At 39.1% G+C, this 18,713-nt stretch overlaps 1 protein-coding gene across 4 annotated transcripts in view; it reads left to right on the top strand.

The window, feature by feature from the left end:
* The window catches only part of rbfox3b (RNA binding fox-1 homolog 3b), a 620,267-nt gene that overhangs the window by 148,429 nt on the left and 453,125 nt on the right, over positions 1–18,713 (top strand). The gene's annotated exons all lie outside the window — the stretch shown is intronic.

The raw sequence follows: 18,713 nt of genomic DNA, 5'->3' as shown, positions 1-18,713 counted from the left end.
TGTTTCAGCTTTAAAAACCTCCACGAGCTACAGGAGGAGAGAGATGAGACGAGACGAAAGAAGGACGAGTTTGAAGGAGAGAAGAAACAAAGCAGTGTTGATACAATATTCATCAATCAGTTTAAAGTTTCCGTACAAACACATTTCTAAAGGTGTCGCCTCGTTTTCTAAAGACTTCCAGTTGTTCGTTGATGGTTTTCACTGAGAGGTTCAGAGCTTCATCACAATCCTGGGCGTTCCAAACGTTCCCGACTTTCTCCACAAACAAAAAGTCTTCCTCGTTTGATCTTTTCAAAACTCCCCGCTTGTCCTTTTGCCGAGTCAAGGTGAGCATGTCCAAAGCTAGCTGCCTCCTCCCCCCTCTGCACCAGAGATCTGTCAACAAAACTTCTGAAGACTTTTCTCTCCGGGCAAAGTTAAAGCGGAGCCAGGTTGTCCCAGGAGATAATCAAGCTCCTTCTTTTCTGCGCACGCCGTCTTTAAACGGAATAGATAAAGAAGGGGAGCAGGTCGTGCGGGAGGAAGCTCAGGTACTCTGCAGGAAAAAGTTCAGAGTATTGATGTGTAGGAAAAAGGAAAGGAAGGTAAAGGGCCAGCGCTTCACAGAGAGAGAAACCTGCACCACTAACCCAAAGGGACACTCCTTCTTTCTCTTTTCTCTCCTCTCTGTGTTTCCAGCTTCTTTTTCTACTACTCTTGACTTGTGCACAAAGGCAGAAGGGGAAACACTCGGATAAATGAGTGTGGTGCTCAGCGGAGACTAATGATCCGTCCGTGTCTTTTAGTCCTGGCCCTGGAAGTGGAGGCGAGGCTTTGATGATGGAGGATTGCGGGTGACGGAAAAAAGCCCTGATCAAACTCCCCCTTCCACCGCACGCGTCCCTCAGATGCTTGCTCGTCTCTCATCCTGCTTGGTTCCGTGCCCGCTCTCGTTGCCATGGTAACCCTTTGTTGTTTTATTGTATCTTTGCCAACAAAAGTTCAAACCGAGGTCCACCGTCGTAGCTGTCAAAGTCTCACATTTTGGCCGTGAAACTATGCCGTATTTTACCCCTCCCTCTTTCCCGCCATCCTCCTGTATCCGTGTTAGTATTCCCCAGAGTTGTTTGATTATTTAAAAGGGACAATGCACATTATTAAACATACATGCTGTAAATGAGTTAGAGGATAGTTTTCATCTGGTGTCCCTGACCAGATTTACAAAAAATAACCTAGAATGTAAAAGATAATAAAATACAAAGAGAATACAACATGACAAAAGAGAATAAGTAAGATAAAATAAAATTAAAACCTGGACTAAAACTCTCAGAATTTCCACAACACAAGAGCAACGAACAATGTACAAAAATCTAAATGAAATAAAAATAATAAAATCAGTGTGAACATAACTAGTGGTCATGAAGCCGTGTTTTTAGCTGCCGAGAAAAGGAGGCGTATGTGCCTAAATCAGTGCATTTATCTACGTTTTAAAAGTAGTAAAGTAAAGCTTTTTAAAATGATCAACGGACAAAACATAAACACGCTTCAACATTTTTCCTTACGTCAGACATCGAGTGACACAATTACACAATGAAAGGTCACCGTATCGAGCTGTGATCTTTGTATTCTCTGCTCGCTCTCCACCTGACTTTGGTCTTAAAGGGATGTTTTTATTTTTGGCCTGAAACCTTTGAAATGTACTTATTAGAAGATCTATGTCTTATTTTACACAGTATTTATTTTATTACTTTTCAAAAATTGGACTATTTTACAGTTCTAGAGCCTGTGTTCCTCCATCTTGAAATCACGTGATTGATGATGTCACAAGGCCCCACTGCCTGTAAACATCCCATTGTTTTCTATTGGAGTGAAACATTCGGCCTGATTTATAGATTATTTAGTAGATTTTTAGGTTATTTAACAGCTTTCAAACTCTGCAGTTTGGTCGTAGACAATGAAGCAGAGAAGAAGGGCTCTCCTAACGGACCTTTACTCTCCCTTAAACGTTGTGCTGACATGTTCTGGTGGCGTTAAGGTAGTAAATTACTGACTGTTGAAGGACTTCCACACAAAAGAACTTCTATTCTCAGGGTTTGTGCGTCTTCAACAGCCAAGATTTACTCTCTAACGTCAGCCACCAGAGCGTGTCAGCGCACTGTTTTCGTAAATATCTACTCAGGGCGATCAGAGATCAGACGGTAGAAAGAGCCGGCGCTCTGAGGTGAACGAGGCTCCACAACTTTTCTTTCTTTGCTCGCCACAATTTGATTTGACTTGATTTGATTTGAGCGCTGCCACTTTCAGTTTGAATAAGGTAAACCAGGAGTTATTTGCTCGGGGGGAGACGAGGGGCTTTCGCCGGATGGACGGTCTGATGAGTTTCCACAACGCTGCTTAGAAATTCCGACTCGACTCGTATTCAAATGTAAAGCGTGCCGACAAAGAGCCGGTGTTTGATGAGGTGTATGAGATGTAAATGTCGAACGGTGCCTCTCCACTTATCGGCCCCGCAGAGGAAGGTGCCTGGCATTGTAATCATCTGATCTGAATGGATTCAAAGTGCGGCTCCTTGATGTGAACGAGTGCTGCTCTGTACAGTAACAGGCCCCCGGGGGCGGAGTCTCACCGGATCAGATGCAGCCTCTCGAGGATGTGAAATAGAGTGAGAGTGGAGCAACTTTCTCTCTTTTTTCTGTTTTTTTGGGGGGTGGGGGGTGGGATTCACTTTCCCCTCAAGGAGAAACACTTCAAATCCCAGACGAGTTGATGCTAAACTCGCAGCTGATTTTACCTGTGTGCTGAAAGGGAGACGGCACTCGAGTTCTTCTCCCTCCGTGCAGAATCTTTAGAGGGAGAAAATGATTTCGCTGCACATTTGTCTTTTGTCTCAGCGGCGGCCGTTGGTTTCTTTAACCTTCAGACTCCGTACTTGGCGGCGTGAAGTGTTTGCTCTCATTGGAAACGTCTCTACTCTGGCATTCATAGGCAGACACTCCAGACGAGTGTGTCTGACTCTGTGTCGATATACAATGTCTGAGGCAGAAATGTGAAGAGACCTTCACGTCTGTGCCTTCCATAGTCTTCATCCATCAGTCCCTACGTTTGGGCCTTATTCTCCTCGAGTCCAGGGTCGAATAACGACGGATTAGCATCGTTGCTAATGGCTCAATAGCTCGAACATGGATTGGAAATGGACAGAAATGTTACTTGAATTTGTTTCATTTATTTCATCAGTCGTCAGAAAAACAAAAACAGAACGTCTACTTCGTCTAATTCTTCAGCTGAAAGTGTGTCGGTTGAAGCTAAAGCTTGAATCAGAGATGAGAAACTTTTATCACAGCGTGGCCACAAAAATGTGTTTGTTTGATCAGAGGGTCACATGATCAACATTCATGTCAGCATTAGAATAATGAGCGATCTGAGCATTAATACAGTAAAGAACAGAGTTTTTATTGTCATTTTGTGTGTTTTTCTCTCATTCTGTGTATGTGTGTTGTCGTCTTGCTCATTGTGAGGCATTTTGTGCATTTCTGTACTCCTGTTGTGTATTTTACTTGTAAAATTTGTGTTTTTAGAGTCATATTGTGTATTTGTGCTGTCATTTTGTGTTTTTTTGGAGTAATTTTTGTTGTTGTTTTGCTTGTTTTGTTACTGTAGGTTTTCGGAGTCATGTTTTGTGTTTTTCTTGTCCGCTTTTGATGTCATTTTCTGTCATTTTGTATATTTTTCTGAGTAATTTTTGTTTATTTCTGTTGTTGTTTTGCTTGTTTGATAGTACTGTGGGTTTGCAGAGTCATTTTTCTTGTCTTTTTGTGTACTTTTGCTATCATTTTCTCTCATTTTGTATTTTTTTCTCAGTAATTTTGTGTGTGACTGTTGTCATTTTGTTCATCTTGTGTTTTTTTGGAGTATTTTCTGTGTTTTTATCTTGTCTTTTACTGTATTTTCCTGCAATGTTGTAATTGCTTGTGTTTTTTAATGTATTCTTGCTCGTTTTGTGTATTTCTTTTGACATTTTGGACATTTACTTTGGGAACCGCATAAAATTAGATCTATGTCTATGTTTATGTCTAGCATATACTGTACATTATCTATCCCATCACAACAAAACAAAACAAAGTTCCTTAGATCAGTGCTTCTCAAACGTTTTTGGCTCAAGTCCCCCCTTATGTCTGACTCCAACATTTGGCTCAGACCACGATGAAAAAACAACTATAGATCATAATGATGGAATGAATGAGTGATAACACACATATTTATTCCTTTTATTATTGTCATCTCCTCCTGATGTGGAACCAAGACTGACTCTTGTATTTTTAGTTCATTTTAATCAACATAATTTCTATGTTTTGGTGTAATTTTGTGTATTTTGTTGTTGTTTGTCTGTTACTTTTTATTATTCAGTATATTTTTCTCTTGTTTTGTGTGTTTTTCTTGTTGTTTTGTGAGTTTCTGGTAATATTTAGTATGATTATCATTTCTAACTAAAAATTAACATAAAATCCTATATTTTTAATCATTTCATTTGTTAATTTTACTTTCTCTCTCTCTCTCTCTCTGTATTAACCCCTGGAGTGCCATCACGTACCCCGAGGGTAACACGTACCCCCATTTGAGAAACGCTGCTCTACAGATATCACACATGCACATTGTTTTTAACTAATATTACTATTTTTTACAATATACGTTCAATATATATTCTGCAGAAGTTTTATACGTACAGTTAAAACATGCACATCAAACACAAATACATGTACGTGACATGTTACTGTTTTATATCACAAAACATGGATGAAAACAAAACAAACTACCAGTTATTAATCACACAAGTTTCTGTAATAAATTGTGATTAATCAAATTTTCTACATAAGACTGAAGCTTGTAATCGATAAATACAAAAAATAGAAAAAGGAACCGCCAATATAAAGGGAAATAACAACAAAATTACATAAAATGGGAGGAAAAAGTTATAAAATCACTCCAAAAACTCACAAAGCAACATAAATACAGACTATTGTTAATGCTCACATTGGGCATTATTCTAAACACTAATATGAATGTTGGTCATGTGACCCTCGGATCAGAAAATGACATTTTGTGATTAAATGACTTTTATTTAAATTTTTTTTAACCCTGAGTGGGATACATGAGTGGGAGTTGTTTTTTGTTCTCACTCCCACTCATGTACATAAACTCTGTTTTTTAGGTTTTACTTTAAGAGCTAAACACGTATCTTTTTAAAATGTATTTTTTCTTTTAACATGGAAACAGAAAATAATGAATGGAAAAGCATAAACTGGGAACAATGGCATCAAAGTCGGACATGATTTTGGAACTGATTTAAAAAAAAGATCCATTAGTGATCAGAGAATTAGACACAGGCTCGATTAAAGCAGTGGTTCTCAACCTTTATGGGGTCCATCCATAAAGTCAGTAAAATGATGGTCCATTGTTCTATGAATCTGTGATAACCACATTTATTGATTCATCTGAACAATATTCACTGTTATCCAGGAACGTTTATTATTATTATTATAGTCATCTTAAAGATGGAAATCCTGGTTTTAATCACTAATAAAATGGTTCAAAGTGACAAAAATGTGGAAAAGGTGGTGAAATGTGATTTTAAAAACCACAGAAATTGGTTAAAAGTTGCAAATTAGAGTTGACGAAGACAGATGCATGAAAGTGTCAGAAATGGGAGAAATGTAGCAAAAATACATTAAAAGGAACAAAAATATGGCAAGAAAAAGAGATGAAAATAGGTTAAAATATGATGAGTTGCAGAAAAATGTTAAAAAAATAAACAAAAATGGGCTCAAATTGTTTTAAAATATGTTGTTAGTTTATTTAAGGCATCTGGCCACCCCCTCCCCTCCCAGTGTCTAGCAAGCCCAAATAGGGTCCTGACCCCAAGGTTGAGAACCCCTGGATTAGAGTATAAAAGTCAATGAGTTCATGATGGTCCAGGCAGAAGCTGGGACGACCTCGTCGTTCACAGGATGGAGAAGATAATATTCATTCAGTTTTTATGAGAAATCCGTGGTTGAGGTTAAGGCGTTACCGTGGTAACGCGATGCAACAGAAGTGACTGCGAGGCTTCACGAGGGCAAAGGGATGATATGGTTGATGGTTGAATTTAACCTTAGAAGACGTTCTTCGCTGTTTCCTGTCTGAAAAAATGGAATTAGCATCTTTAGCTTCTGGAATATAAAGTTGATTGATTTCAACCTGTACCAGTCTGATAATGGTTGCTTTTATTCAGAGGTGAAAGTAATACATTACTCACGTGAGTGTATTTATGAATCAGTAGTTTTACTTGTACTTAAGTACATTTTAAAATAAATAAGTAATTAATTACGTTTCTACACCCAGCCATTACTGAGTAAATTAATATTTTTTTGTTTTAAAATGATCAACAGAAATTATGAAACTGCAAAAAAATGAAATAACCAGACAACAATAAAATAAATCACATCAGAACTGATCAATCAGATTAAACAAAATGCATCACATCAGAACTGATCAATCAGATTAAACAATGCATCACATCAGAACTGACCAATCAGATTAAACAATGCATCACATCAGAACTGACCAATCAGATTAAACATAATGCATCACATCAGAACTGATCAATCAGATTAAACAATGCATCACATCAGAACTGACCAATCAGATTAAACATAATGCATCACATCAGAACTGACCAATCAGATTAAACATAATGCATCACATCAGAACTGACCAATCAGATTAAACATAATGCATCACATCAGAACTGACCAATCAGATTAAACATAATGCATCACATCAGAACTGACCAATCAGATTAAACATAATGCATCACATCAGAACTGACCAATCAGATTAAACAATGCATCACATCAGAACTGACCAATCAGATTAAACATAATGCATCACATCAGAACTGACCAATCAGATTAAACATAATGCATCACATCAGAACTGACCAATCAGATTAAACATAATGCATCACATCACAACTGACCAATCAGATTAAACATAATGCATCACATCAGAACTGATCAATCAGATTAAACATAATGCATCACATCAGAACTGACCAATCAGATTAAACATAATGCATCACATCAGAACTGATCAATCAGATTAAACATAATGCATCACATCAGAACTGATCAATCAGATTAAACATAATGCATCACATCAGAACTGATCAATCAGATTAAACATAATGCATCACATCAGAACTGATCAATCAGATTAAACAATGCATCACATCAGAACTGATCAATCAGATTAAACAATGCATCACATCAGAACTGACCAATCAGATTAAACATAATGCATCACATCAGAACTGACCAATCAGATTAAACATAATGCATCACATCAGAACTGACCAATCAGATTAAACATAATGCATCACATCAGAACTGACCAATCAGATTAAACATAATGCATCACATCAGAACTGATCAATCAGATTAAACATAATGCATCACATCAGAACTGATCAATCAGATTAAACATAATGCATCACATCAGAACTGATCAATCAGATTAAACATAATGCATCACATCAGAACTGACCAATCAGATTAAACATAATGCATCACATCAGAACTGACCAATCAGATTAAACAATGCATCACATCAGAACTGACCAATCAGATTAAACAATGCATCACATCAGAACTGACCAATCAGATTAAACATAATGCATTACATCAGAACTGACCAATCAGATTAAACATAATGCATCACATCAGAACTGACCAATCAGATTAAATTTACAGAAAAAACACATTAAATGAGTTAAAAACACAAAATGTCAGAGAAATATACAAAATAACTCCAAAAACCCACAAAACGATAACAAACACTAAATAACACCTCAAAACACTAAAATGAAATCAAAAATACACAAAATGACTTTAAAAACACATATGAACTACAAAACAACACAAAATAACAGAAAAATATACAAAATGACAACAAAATGACTTGCAATACAAACAACATGACTCCAAAAAACACTCAAAATGAGTCAAAAACACCAAATAACAGAGAAATATACAAAACAAAGTGAAAGAATCCACTAAATTACCCCTAAAATCTGTTTCTACATGAGATATTTACTATATGTAAGGGTACTGTGGCAAGATTTATTATGTAACTAATAACTTTTCCTTCGATTACTATTTATTTGAGCTACTTTTTACTTGTACTTTAGTATTTTATGCATGACTTACTTGTAGTAGTATTTGTGTATATTTCCAATCAAGTAACAGTAATTGTACTTGAGTAGTTATATCAGTACTATTTACATCTCTGGCTTTATTGACGTAAACGTTGCGTGTATTTGTGGCTTTGTTCACTGCTAGAAATGTAGGTGAGATTAACTGGGATTTACAGACAAAAGCACAGGCAGTAGATTTGGTGCAGTAGAGCAGATATAGCGTTCCCAGTTCTCCCAGTGAGCATTGTGATAGCTGCTGGATAAGGCCGTGCACGTGTGTCTGTGAAAGGGAAGCTAAGCTGAAACACTGAGGGAATGTGTGTGTCTGTGCGTCAGCCCCCAAACCAAGCCTGTCCCCACACCCCCCCAGAGGGCCATTCAGCCCCTCTCTCTCTCTCTCAGCCTCTAATCCCGTCTGTCGGACGGAGATAGAGGGAGCGGACGGCCGGCGCTCACCCGGGGGCGCCGCAAACACAATCACCGGCCTTTCACACACACTTAACAGGGCTTTGGGCTTGTTCAACAAGGCAAAACGCGGCAGGAGGGATCAATTTAATACAAGGCCCGACTCAAATGGAAAGAGGGTAAATAAATAAGCAATGACAGCGAGGACTGTTGCACAATTTGTGGAGTGGCTGTCCACTTTGCTCTGGGTTTCCTCTCTCCGCTGCATCACATTTTCCTCCCTCTGTGGCGGCACAGCCCGGTCCCGTTCTCTCATCAAGCTGTGTTATTTTAATAAATCACGCTGCCATTGCTTTGCTACATTAATTCCTCGGGGCCCAGAGGGCTGTGTTGCCACTCGCGGCGATTTGCATGAGGCGCTAAATGATGTGAGGGGGAACCCCGGTGAGAAAACAGAGGCTTCCATTCCCACTCCGGTTCTCTCCCTGGGTGAGACCCACTCATAAACAGAGAGGAGGCGAACCCCCGTCACATGTAGCCTGGAGGGAAGTCACCTGACACTTATATAGCTTTTTGCAGGGACAAGCCCCCACATGGCTCCATTAGACCAGTGGTTCTCAACCTTTTCAGACCGCGACCATTGTTCTATGAATCTGTGATAAACTCATTTATTTATTCATCTGAATAATATCAACTGTTATCCAGGAACGTTTATTCATTTTTGGGCCATAGTATATAGTCATCTTAAAGATGGAAATCCTTGCTTTATTAAGACATAACATGGTGGAAAAGATGGTGAAATGGGATTTTATAAACCACATAAATTGGTTTTAAATTACAGTGAGTGAAAAAGTGGTAAAAAGGGTTCAACATTGGAACGACTAGTTTAAACTGGTAAATAATGGGCACGAGAAATGTGTGAATGTGGTTAAATTGGCAGAAATAAGCATGAAATATGATGAAAAAAGGTTAAAAGTGACAATAATGGGTCAATATATGTGACATTAGGTGGAAAAGTGGTGGAAAGGGTTTATAAGTGTTGAACATGTGGTGAAAGTGGAAAAATGTGCAGAAAAGACATTGAAATGTGATGTAGAAGTGTCAGAAATGGAAGTAATGTAGAAAAAATACAGTAAAAGGAGCAAAAATATGGCAAGAAAAAGTAAAGAAAATAGGTTAAAACATGGCAAATTTGCAGAAAAAAGGGTAAAAATGGGCTCAAATTGTTCAAAAAATGAAGTTATCTGGTGACCCCAAATTGGGTCCTGACCCCAAGATATGCTAAGTTGAGGCTTGGTTTATTCAGACAAGGTTTTTCAGAATATTTTTTAATAAAAAATATCCTGAAAAACACAGTGTTCGACGCACTGCGGCGGCTTTATGTGGCGTGGCGGACGTAACCAGACACTGCCACTCCCCCCGCCCACACCCCCCCACCCCAGCCGTCCCGACACATCACTCACATCACCTGCAGCTTTTTATTTTCCACCTTTTTTCTCTGAACATTAAAGCTCAGACCGAGGCGAGGTTGCCATTGGTATGCATGGACGACACTGGGGCAAATTCACCACCCAGAATACCACTGGGAGATTATACCCTTCCTGCTCCGCCCAGCGGGGGATTCGGCCACTGTAAATAGAGCGCTGGGGAGCGTTGTGTGCCCAGAATGACAGAGCACGGCCAGCACACATCGCACACACACTCAAGGACTGCCACAAATACACTCATCCCTCATGCTTTGTCTTTTTAATGTCTCCTACGGGGGAAGCTGTCACTCTTACAGATCCATCTGGCTTATCGTCGTCATCGTGCTGGAGGGGGGGGAAGAAAAGTTGGGAGAACTAATGGAAGAGCTTCAAAGTAAATCTCTTGCATTCAGGAACGATACCGCCACTTGATTGTTTGCAGTAAATATGTTGTTTTTTTTCCTGAATCCGACTCAATCACAGTTTACAGAAGAGACAATTGGCCCCACTTTGTTTGTTTTTGGCTCAAACGCTAAATTAGCTTGACGCGAAAATAATTAACTTTATGTTTATATCACATCCTATAAGGAACGGAGCGTAATTAGCACAGCAGCTCAGCATGACCACGCTTTTCATAACTGCAAAGTTAGTTTGACGCTTTTAGTGGAGTCGCACAGACTGGATAAAACTGTCCCTGAGGGGCCAAAAACACACAGGGTTCAAAGTGTCAATATCAGCTTAAAAGTGGCAGAAATGGGTGGAAAAAAGAGGAAGAATTAGTTTAAACTAGTTTAAAATATAGCAGCATGACAAATGGTGAATGTTTTTAAATTGGAAAAAAATAAGCATGAAATATGAATAAAAGGGTTAAAAGTGACAATAATGGGTCAACTTATGTGACATTACATTTTTCAATTACAATTACGTCTTGAATTATCCATGTTCAATTACAATTCAATTACGATTGACGACCAATCAGATTAAACATAATGCATGACATCAGAACTGACGAGTCAGATTAAATTTACAGAGAAAACACATTAAATGAGTCAAAAACACAAAATGACAAATACACAAAACAACTCCAAAAACGCACAAAACGTTAACATAAACACTAAATAACCACTCAAAACACACAAAATGACTTTAAAAACACACTACAAAACAACACAAAATTACAATTACAGTGACTGGCATCAATTACAATTATAATTGCATCAAAATTGTAACTAATTGTTAATTATGGGGTTACAGTTATAATTGACCCCAACCCTCTGCTTCAAATGATTTACCGTTTAATCAAAGGTTTTTAAATTCAACATTCTCAACCTTGACCTTTGCACACACGCTGACCCATCCAAACATCCAACATGCATCCAACACACATCCAACACGCATCCATATGGGCAAGTCGCGGCTGTCTTAATTCATAAGAAAGCATCAGCCCAGCTAATCTGCCTGTGTTGTGAAGTCTGTCCTTTCCATTAAGTGCGACTCACATTATCTCCTAATCAAATTAGTCACTTAATTGTGGCCTTCCCTTGATGGATCCCGTGAAGAAAGCAGCGCCGTGTTTGCTGGAGGGGGGACGTGTGAAGACGGAACATGGCTGTTTCATTATGATATGCATTTTTTTAATAAGCAAAGCGCTCGCTTGTCATCTTCCAGCTTTGAACCTTGGCTAAAGGGTGAAGTTAAATTTGACATTTTATCCTCTCGCTGCTGTGGAGTGTGTAGTTGCTGTGTTGGGGCTAAGTACCTGGCCCGGGGGCCACTAGCCGATTGGCCAACAGGGGATTGACCCCTGTTGTACGCTGATCACTAGCTCGCCTCTCTAGTCTCCTCTCGTCTTAGTCCGTGTATGAGCTCCTTCATCCAGTTAGATCTACTCTGTTAACTCCACCTTTAAAACATCCTTAGTAGTAGATCTATGTCTAACAAAATACATTATATTACACCGTATTCATTTTATTAACTTTAAAAAATAGGACAACTTTACAGTTTTAGAGCCTGTGTTCCTTATTTTAAAATCATGTGATTGATGATGTCACAAGGCCCCACTGCCTGTAAACATCAGCCTGATTTGTAGATTATTTAGTAGATTTTTAGTCAAAATAACAACTTGTGCTGCTTTTGGTTTATCTAAAAACAACAGGAAAAGTTTAAGATGTCGATATAAACCTCTTTTGTTTACAGAAAGAGGATAAAAACAGTTTTGACCCGACCACCTAGGGAGCGACAGTTCCAACCCTGAGGTTTCGTAGTAGACAATGAAGCAGAGAAGAAGAGCTCTCCTAAGGGACCTTTACTCTCCCTTAAACAGTGCTCTGACACGCTCTGGTGGCTGAAGTTCACAAATAATCACCGACTGCGGAAGACAACTTCAGAAACACACATAAAGATACAGAAATATAGAAATACAGATAAATAATGCAAAACGACAACATAAATACACGGAATAAAAACCCACAAAAAAAAAAAACAACAAAAAACAAAACAAACTGTTGTTTCCTGTGTTAAAGCTCAGATTGGACTGCCTTTTTAGATCATTTAGTAGCTTTTGAGATCATTTAGTAACTTTTTAGATCATTTAGTAACTTTTTAGATCATTTAGTAACTTTTTCAGCCAAAATATCAACTTGTGCTGCTTTTAGTTGCTCTAAATCAGGAATGTCCATCTCGTTTTGCTCAAGGGCCACATACGAACCAGTTTCAAGTTGGCGGGGACAGAAAAATCCATATTTTTGTGAAGGAAAAAAACACAAATTCAATAAAAAAAATCCAGAATGTTGAGCAATTGGTGACGTTTCCTTGACTCTGCAAGTAATTTTCTCACAGAATTCTGTGGGATAATTTGTGAGAATTGTCCAGCTTTTTCAAAAGTAATTGCAATTTAATATCACTGTAAATAGAGTAGTATTGCAACCCCCGTCGTATTTTACAAGTTTTTGCTGTAATTTCTACTTTGATGGAAATCTTCCTGTGGGCCGGACTAGATAATCTGGCGTGCTGAACTTGGCCCATGGGTCTTGAATTTGACATATGTGCTTTAAATAATCAGGAAAAGTTAAAGTTGTCGATGTAACTGTCTTTTGTTTTACAGAAAGAGGATAAGAAACATTTTTTGCTTAAACAATGCACAACTAACGCTCTTTAACAGTGCGCTGACACGCTATGGTGGCTGAAGTTAGCGAGTAAATCATGGACTGTTGAAGAACTCCCACCCAAAAGGACTTCTATCCTCAGTTTGTGTGTCTTCAACAATCCCGTGATTACTCACTTAACTCCAGCCACCAGAGCGTGTCAGCGCACTGTTTAAGAGCCCCTTTGCGTTCTTCAAACCTTTTTTTTACTTGCTTTTATTGTGTTGATTTTTTTTTTTCTTCCTACTAATGAATAATGTAAATATGCGGCATGCTCAAACCTGGAGTTTTATGGATCAAATGAGCACATGTTGATATTGTACTTTGTGACTTTTTCACTTCAAATGTTTTCAGAACTTTTTCTGAACATATTTATCCTCAGTGTGATTCAGGTTTTTAACGCTGTAGCTTCCAAATGCATCTTGGATGACTTGGAAATACCCTTCAGTGGGAACGTTCATCATCCTAATCATACTATAGTATATAGCAGACAGTATATACTCATTGAGTTCATAGTCGATAGTAGAGTTAGTGGGACGTTTACAACACATCCTTCGTTCTTATATCAGTTTAGTTTTTTATGTTTGTAATTCACTTCACATCTACTTCAGAGTCAACCCAGGATGTGTCAGATCAAAATTAAACAAAAAAAGGAGTTTTCCCATCGAGTACAAACTTGTGGTGGAGTGGGAATTGTCTGGGAACGAGTCCAAAAAAGTACCTTTTGTGTGTTGTCAATTCAACTATTTTGTCTAATTCAGGTAAATAATCAGTTTCCAGTGTTGAACTGATTGAATGTGAAACGTCCAATGATTCTGTGATTAGATAAAGGACTAAGAGATGATGTTTGCGATGTTCCTGCAGGTCCTAAAGCTACGGTTTGTGTTCTAGTCATGGAAAGACCATTGAAAGACCATTCCCTGATGAATGCTGGTACGTGCACGTGGCCGTTTGTCCCACTGATTGGGTTTTATCCCCTGCCCTTTCACAGCGGCCAGACAATAAAGAGAGCCACATCCAAGCGTGACAGGTTAACCCAGCAGTAATAGAATACTCTTAATGGTGTGGCCCGAGCCAAAGTGGGCGGCCGACGAATAGCGCAGCTTCCCTCGCGCTGCGGAGAAACGCGGCTAGTGCTGTTGTGTTGTTGTTGTCGAAGGGACCGTGGCAGCGGCGGCAAGGACAAAGAGGGCAGCGTGATGTGTTAATGGCTGGTTTGATGGCTTCATAGGGTGGAATTGAAGCTAGCGAGGGCACGCAAACAGATGAAAGAGGGCAGAGAGAGGGGGGTGCAGGGGGCATTAGCGCCAATGGAAATAAGATATACAAGCTCCAATTAATTTTGTGTGACCCCCAAAGCCAATGAGCAAGATCACTCCATAAATACAAAATAAATACTAAAAACAGCAAAAATAATGCAAAATAACTCCAAAAAACATACAAAATTGCAGAAAAAATATCCAAAAAGACTACATATGAATCAATGAAATATACAAAACTACAATAATGACTCGGAAACACACGAAATGACAATGAAAATGTGCGAAATGACTCCAAAAACATATAAAATAACAGTAAAAAACACAAAACAACAACAAATAGACACAAAACAACAACAAAATGGACAACGACAAAAAAGCACACAAGATGACTACAAACAGTTCATGAAAAAATATGCAAAACAACTACAGAAATGACTCCGAATCCCACAAAACCACAACAAAAATGTACAAAATGACTCCAAAAACACATAAAACAACACTAAAAACACACAAAACAACAACAATACATTAAACAATAACAAAAAATAACAACAAAACTGAGAGAAAAACATACATGACAACACTCCAACACTTTATTTTCTATATTAATGCTCAGTTTGGTCCTCATTCTAAATGATGACATGAATGTAGATCATTTGGGATCAGAACTATCACAGTTTTGTGACCCCCGCAGTGATGAAAGTCGCTCATCTCTGTCCTATGGAGTTTATTGTGAACCTTGAGCTCCATTCAGCGGGCTGCCTTTTGTCTGCCTAATAGGAAGAAAGATTTGTAGGTGACACTGCTGTTGTTGTGTGTTCACAAGGTGGAGAATAAACACACAATCAAACCACAAGCAAACTGTCACCAGAGATTTAGATGATGTTGTCACCACGTCTGACGCCAAACGTGCCTGTTTTGTGGCAGATAATCCTCCCGAAGAGGATCCTCGGGGCTATACACGCACACGTTAGCTCCATGTTTGTTTCTGCAGCACCTCCACTCGCAGTTTGTCATGTTCTGACTTGGGCTTTAATGAGGCCGGGGAATGAAGGGGAATGAAGGGGAAGGGAATAAGGAGAGCTCTGTCCGCCGCAGACGCCGACGCGTCTCCTCGGAGGACCTTTCTGCTCTGTGCGGTTAAGATAATAGAGGCCGCTCGCAACATGTTAATTGAGGGGAGATAAAGTGCGGCAGCGGTGGAGGGAGGCTGGAGGGGGGAGGGGGGGGATACCCGATTAGAGGTGTTCTTCTTCTTCTTCTTCTTCTTCTGACGGGGATACACCAACATCCAGGGATGTCAGGATGTTTCCGCTTTTTTCAACTTCCTGTCGATTCGTTCGTGTGAATTTCTTGTTTTCATATGGACAAGTGCGTGTTGTGTATAATCTAGAATATTTAGATGTTTACAGATGTTTACATGTAACAGGCCTGATTGTATCAGGTTCACAGGGTTCACACTGATCCATTGCAGTTTTTTTTGCAAAATAAAAGCGATATTACTAAATGAATTGCACGTTGAACGTGTTTCCATTGAACGTTGACTTGGAGCTTCGTACCTCCCGTGAGACTCCAAACCTCCTCAGAACACTCTGCATTCTATTGTTGTTTCACGTCTAATGTGGCACTAATGTTAGCATGTTAGCATTTAGAATAAACAACATTGTGTGTATTTTGTGTGCTTCATAGAACCTCCCACTTCATGAATTACTACACAATTAGAGGACCACACGTGGCCCCCAGAGACATGCCTGATCACCGCTCGTCATCTTTCCTTGAAAGCTTTTCAGTGAAGTTCGAGGTATCAGAAAAAGCTGACATTTGTTTGTGCCATCTTGGGCTGATAAGGACAGGAGAACGTCCTCTCACTGTGACAGTGTCGGCTTTTCTCTGCATAACTCTTCACTTTGGTTGTGACGGAAGGTGATGCCACCAAAACAGCTGAAGTGACACAAGCTCCATTATTTTTGGCATATGTCTGGAGTGCAGGAGATAAACAGAAATAGATAGAGAGAGAACAACAATATTTGTTGAACAATTTGAGCCCATTTTGCTTATTTTTACCCTTTTTCTGCAACTACACCAAACTTCTCATATTTTAACCCATTTTTGTTCCTTTTAATATATTTTTGCGACCTTACTGTTACATTACTCCCATTTCTGACACCTCTACATCAAATTTCAATAACTTTTCTGCACATTTTTTACACTTCCAACACATGTTCAGCACTTATAAACCCTTTCCACCACTTTTCCACCTAACGTCACATATGTTGACACATTATTGTCACTTTTAATCTCTTTTTACCATATTTCATGTTCATTTTTTTTGCCAGTTTAAACAAATTTTCTCAATATTGACACTTTGAACAACTTTTTACCACTTTTGGACTTCTTTCTGTTTTTGGTCACTTTAATTTGTCATTTCTAACCAATTTTTGTGGTTTTCTTGACATTTTTGCTCCTTTTAAAGGTGCAATATGTAGAATTTTCAACTTTTGAACATGTCTTAAATACCTAAAATAAAAGTGTAAGTGTGAACATCTCGTTAGCTGACATGCCATATGGGATTTTTTTTGAGACTACATAGTTATATATTATGTTATACATTAGTAAATATTGCCGGCCCAGCCAACCTGTAGTACCTATTTTCCACCGGTTGGGTGACTATAAGTCCCTGAAATAGGCCATCTCTGTTAACAAGCAGATAAACGGTGCGCCATCCGTGAGGTTTACAACTAACAAACAACTGCTTAAACATCTTCACTCATGAACGCAGGGGCGGGGCTATGGGGGGGCTCGGAGGGCGGCACCTCCCCCGGCCCGGGCCCCAGAGGGGTTAGGATAGGAGGTAGGACCCTCCTATGACTTTATACAGGGGTTATATAGACACATTCCATGTGACATATGCATACTAGATTAGGTTCATGCTCTGTACAAAACAACCAGAGAACTGCTGAGGCGATGGTGCACGGGAGCAGACGGAGCGCTATCTCAGTCTGGATCCAGGAAAAAGTGACCATAAAAGCTGTAAATGGACTGATATGCAGACGTGGAGCAGTGAGGAGGAGACTTCATGTAGAGATGGAAACTCATCCAGTGAAACTGATCAGAATACGTGGAAATACAGCAGTCATCCTACCTGCCTGTTTATAACAGTTATAAACATCTAGAAACTTAATGTTTTTAGCTTTTCTATCATTTATACACTGGGTTTTTCTATCAGACATAATATATATAAATATATAAATATCTGGTTATTGAACATCAGGTCAGGAGCACACATCTGATGAACGCTGCATGTGTCCCACAATCCTTCACCTGTATTTAAAGTGAGTTTCCTTAAATAAGCGTCTGCGTCCTCAACTTTCTACATATTATAAACTATTTACGAGCCTTAACATTGATTCATTCATTGAGTTTATAGGTTGTCCCACTTATTCTATCTCAGTTAAAACATATAAAAACCATGTGAGGAGCACAGTGGGACAGGAGAGACTTACCATGATGTCTATAGACAATGAGAGAACAAAGAAAATAAACATACAGATCATCGTGGACGAGTTCACGGAGCACAAGGCTCGTCGTACGTCCTTCATATAGTGGTGAGTATGTCTATAGTAGTTCATATTAAATAGTGTTAGTGAACATGTGGGCCACTGTGTTAGTTTAACTAAACTTTATATCTACTGATTCAGGCTCTGAGGTGAAATGGTTAAAATGGGTGTCAGAATAAAGCGCTCGCTATCCGTGGTGTCTTGTTTTATTATTATTAGTGACCATCCTAATGTTTTTGTTGTTCTCTGGGTTTGTTCATAATGACACAGTCGCTCTCCGTGGTGCTGAAGTTTGTTAGCCACGCTATTGCGGGGATGCATGTGTTGTAAAATGATGTCATCATAAGCTTTATTATATGAGTTGAAAGAGCTCCGCCCCTGGCCTGGCTCTGATTTGTTCCGCTACTGCATGAATGCATCACACATGTAAAGCTGATGATAAACATCAGTCTGCATGGGACCGCCGAAAACGTTTGTGGGGTGTAGCAGAGAAAATTGTCACCTGTACATTCAGTGGTCAGGACCGGATATGCTCTTACTCAGTAATACGCCACCTAGTGGTGGCAGAAACTGCTTGCAAATCTCACACATTAAACCTTTAATGCATTTTTGCTACATTACTCACATTTTCTGACACTCCTACGTCACATTTCGATGTCTTTTCTGCACATTTT

Source organism: Gouania willdenowi, chromosome 8 (genome assembly GCF_900634775.1).
Source record: "Gouania willdenowi chromosome 8, fGouWil2.1, whole genome shotgun sequence".
NCBI classification, from domain to species: Eukaryota; Metazoa; Chordata; class Actinopteri; order Blenniiformes; family Gobiesocidae; genus Gouania; species Gouania willdenowi.
Note: the sequence above shows the minus strand (reverse complement) of the source record. Positions and strands in the feature narration are given on the sequence as shown.